Here is a 4,990-nt window from a genome sequence, read left to right on the forward strand (position 1 = left end):
TCAGCCTGCGGACAGCCGCCAGGCGAACACCCCTCCTGGGCAGGACAACCATCTTCTTAAGACAGAGCGCCTGCTGTGATATTTGTTCTGTCAAATGTCTTTGGGGAAAAAACTCCCCACCATATGTAGTTGACAGTATTGTTAAAATAAATCCTTTTGCCTCTAAGTGTGGGTCTTTGTCTACATCAACTTTGTTTTCATTCCCCCTTTTTGACCTGTGGTTTGTTTTCTTATTAAATCAAAACGCTTTCTTGTACAGTCAACTAATTAAGGTAGAGTGCCTGGCCATGATGTGATCTATTAATTTAAATGTACATTTTTTTACCCCATTGAGAGGTCCTAGAGGTGCTGAGTGTCCTGGGTTCCAAGGTGAACAAGAATGTGTTGTCACTGCTAAGTCCATAGTCAAGAAGGCACAATGTAACAGGGCAGGCGCTCTGAAGTAGAAGGCTGTGGCTGGTCCAGTGGAGGGCAACTGATGAGGCAAGTTAAGTCTGGGATGTTAGAAACTTTTCTGTCTTTCCTTTCATCTGCTTATCTACCCTTTACCCTACTGCCTTGGTGACCAGTTTTATCCTAGCATAACCCAGCAGCTCTGAGCATCTCTCACCTTCTCCATCACCCAGATACATGCAGCCAGAAAGAGCAAGAACATTAATATCCCAAGAGGCAACCAGGGCCCAGTGAGGAGCCAAAAGCAAAAGGGTGAATCGTCACCCAACAGATAACATTCTGAAGGCCAAATAGTGCCTGGAGGGCAGGGCCCTAGGTGCCCATAGATGGAACTGATAACTTGGTCTAATACCGACTTCTCTTACTCTTCCATTTCTGTTAGCCTGCTCTCCCAACGTTTGTGATCACTTCTTAAATAGATGGCTGTCTTCAAGTTCTGCTTTGGCCTTGTTTTCCCAAAGAAGCCCACGCTAATGCCATGATTAGACCTGGGTTTTGGAGAGTGCACATGGAATTTCCCAGCAAGAGATAGTGACAGAGCAGTCTAGGCAAAGGGCAAAGAGTGATCAATAATAATGTATGAGAAGTACAAGATATGTTTAGGGGTTGTCAGGAATCAGGAAGAGTCAGTGGGATATAGAGGGCTTGTGAAGGAGAAAATTGTTGGAAAGTTTCTCAATGGAGAACTACCTGGCAGATATACGAAGTTCAGAATATTGGAACATGATTATCTGAAGTTCTGTTTGTTGTGTGTTTAGTCTTCATCTTTGAGAATCAGTGATCTTAGAACTATACGAGAAATTTGAGTTGTGTAGTTAAGGAAAAATTGAATATTTAGGCAAAAAATCAAATTTTGGAAAACGAAATTATTTATTATATGGTATATATATATATATATATATTCTCCATGTGAGTAAAATTATTTGTACCTATCTCATTGTGCCTGGCATTTTTCAGGTAAAGAAAATGAGTCAAATAGCATCTATTATTTGCAATAAAACTTTAAAAATAGCAGTACATTTTCAGTATTTCATTATCATGAACAAAAAGTGTACATGTTCCTTGTGTGCCCATTCCTTACTTTACTATATCATTTATCAACTAAGACTTTAATTCAAAAATAATCCAGGGAAGGAAGGGCAGAACTTTTGGGTTTAAAAGGCTATTTCCAGCCTGTTTATTTTAGCAAGGTTATATCTTATTTACAGCTACTGTATTTCATCAGTTATAAGCTTTACTGTAGCAGTAAGTTACTCTTCCTTCTTGTGTGCCACTAAAACTGAAAAGAATAAACTCTGCCACCACATTTTGACACAGTGTCAATTGTGAGATGGGTGGGACTTCAGAGACCTGAGAAACAAGGTAGCTTAAATTAAAGCCTCTAATTTCATTCTCTCATCTGCGACTATTGGAGACAGGGTTACTTCATGCAAGTGTAACTCTTTCTAATACTTTGTATAATCTTTGGTATAAAGCAGGTCATATGTTGTAGTGGTTTGAATGTAACTGCCCCCCCTTCCCCCCTCATATATTTGCATTTTTTTCTCACCAGTTCATACACTATTTGAGGATTAGAGCGATTAGGAGGTGTGGCCTTGTTGGAGGAAGTGTGTGTCACTGGTGATGGGCTGGGAGGTTTCATAAGCCTATGTAAAACCCAGTCTCTCTCTTTCTGTCTGCTGCTGTGAGCCAGATGTAGAGCTCTCAGCTACGTTCCCAGCACCGTGCCTGCCAATGTGTCACTGCCCTTCCTGCCATGATAGTAGAGTAGCCCTCTCAAACTGTCAACTAGCACCCAAGCAAATGCCTTCTCTTCTAAGTGTCCTTGGTCATGGTGTCTCATCACAACAATAGAACAGTAACTAGGCAGAAATAGTCCAATATGTGTTGATTTAAACTGAGCATGTCTCCATTTTGTATATGTTTTGACACGGCTCCTTATCCTGTCTCAGCACAGACATTTTTTCAGGTTGAAAAGGTCATCAACTGGCTCTAGAGTAATGAAATGGACTAGTAATATTTAGCATCAACAAGAGCCTCACATCATCCCCAGACTGAGGTCTTAGAGGGCAGAAGGTTTCCTTCACCTTGTTTATGTGTGGCTGCCTCCAGGTCATGGTTTGTTTTCAATCACATTTATAAGAAACTGCAGGAGACCTCTTTGTAAGTCACTGTTTAGGTAGGTGGAGTGGTAAAAATAATTTTAAAAGCACAGATGTTGTGTTAATTTTTTTTTTGTGTGGATCTCTGCTTTAAAAAGTTAGCTAACTTTTCCAGCCCTTTGAGAGGATTTGAAAGGGAGGAAACATTAGACATCAAGGAATTGCTCAATATATATCTCCGTGGTATCCACTTAGTATGGGGGAAAGCATTGTTCAAAGTTTTCCATGCCTTTGTTGGATCTAATTTCATGCTCACTGAAGCCCATTTCCATCTCAGTTACTGACACCTTGAACTTGTGATTTCCCTTTGTTAAGTAGACCAGATGACATTTGATAAGATTTTTGTCTTCTAAGCTCCATGGCTCAGAAACTGCATTAGGAAGATTCCACATCATTCTTCTTACTGATCCCACTAAGCCCCTGAAAATACACTATGACCACTACAATTTTTCAGCCTTCATCTGGTCCCAGCATAAAAGAAGTCAGAGACTTGGACGGCTCTGATGCCTGGGGTGCAGTTATTAGCCCCATGATTCCTCCTCTCTTAGTCCTCTTCATCTTCCCATCTGGGCCTGGGGCCAAGACTGCCAGGACCCTGGGAAGGTGGGACCAAGCCATCTAACATACCTTTCAGGGGACACTGGAGACACCCCCCTCCCCCCCACCCTTACTTCGCCACAGGGACTTAATTTTTTTTTTTTTTTTTTCTGGGAGGGAGAGCGGTCTCTCTTTGTAGTTAGGGTAGACTTTGAACTCACAATCCTCTGTCTCAGTTTCCTGCCAGCTAGGATTATAAAACATTCCACTAACCCAGCTTCACTTTCTCTTTTGAATTTTCCATTTCTGGCTTGTTCACATCTCAGCATTTAGATTCCCAGTGTGGGAAAGGTGACGTTTACTGGAGTGAAGAGTAGATGGTGGTAGAGTGGAAGGGAGAAACTGGATTTCTGGCTTTGAATTTGGTCCTAGGGTGTCTTAGGATGCGTAATAGTGTTCCTTTCATAGGGTTAGGTAGGTTCTACGCCCCCCAGTAGATGTCTAGAACCGTGGAATAGTGTGTGTGTGTGTGTGTGTGTGTGTGTGTGTGTGTGTGTGTGTGTGTAAAACATAAAGTTTTACCTTTTCTTTCAAACAAGCTTCTCTTGGCTTTATGGTTACTCTCTGACATGTCTGAACTTTCTGATTGCTACATTTGTACTTTGGGATTACTAAATAAGATGAATTTTATCACCACAGTTGATGTGTGATGACCCCTGGCATATAGTCTATATACACAGTGCAGAAATGTCATGTTACTGAGTGGCCCATGGGCAGGCAGCATACACAGCTTGGAAATGCTAGATGAAGGGGTGATTTGTGATTGGGTAGAATGGAAGAGGACGGTACAGGATTCTGTCACCCTCAGTCATGTGCAACCTAAAACATGAATTGTCACATCAACGAGAGGAGAGGCCCTTGGTCCTGTGAAGGCTTGATGCCCCAATGTAGGGGAATGCCAGGACAGGGAAACTGGAGTGGGTAGGTTGGTGAGCTGGAGGAGAAGGGAGGGGATAGGGCATTTTTGGAGGAGAAACCAGGAAAGGGGATAATATTTGAAATATAAATAAAGAAAATATCTAATAAAAAAGTTTCACAGAAAAAGAAAAAAAACCATGAATTGTCTAGTTTTGAATTTTGTATATCAGAAATTCAGTTGACTGCTGGCAACTGAAACCACACATAAGGGGTCCAGTGTTTTTGTGCTTGCTGGGCCTTGGTTTCACTACCCAGAAGGTCAAGGGTCTTTTGGAAGGATGAAATGCTACAGAAGAAATTGAAGGTGATACAAGTGGGAAAAGCTTGGCCAGGATTTGGTGCAGGACACAGGTACCTTTTATATCTGAGCTCATCTGGCTTCCCCCCCCACCCCCCACCCCCGCAAAGTGAGTTAAACAGAAAGGCTGTAAAGCTGGGGAATAAACAAAAACAAGCCCCAAGCTGGGTCTAATAATCCCCTCTATGGTCCCCAAGCAGGGAGGTTTAAGACCTCAGCAGAATTATTTGAAAGAAGTACGCACATTCATTTCTGCTCCTGACAAGCAGCTGGCAATGCCAGAAGCTTGCCAGTTGGACAGGGACTTACATTAAGTCTGGTGATCAAATGGCAGCGGCTCAAAGCCCTGCTCTCAAAAGTCCTGCTTTGCTTCCTGCTGCCTCTCAAACCTCCGAAGCCTGCACTGTTTTCTGTGCCCCATCTGTGTGCACAGAAAGGAAGGAAAGTGTACAAAGCTCAAGTCTAAGTGGATCAAAGACCTCCACATAAAACCAGAGACACTGAAATTGATAGAGGAGAAAGTGGGGGAAAACCTCGAAGATATGGGCACAGGGAAAAAATT

The sequence above is a fragment of the Mus pahari genome, chromosome 6, assembly GCF_900095145.1.
Source record: "Mus pahari chromosome 6, PAHARI_EIJ_v1.1, whole genome shotgun sequence".
Classification (NCBI taxonomy): Eukaryota; Metazoa; Chordata; class Mammalia; order Rodentia; family Muridae; genus Mus; species Mus pahari.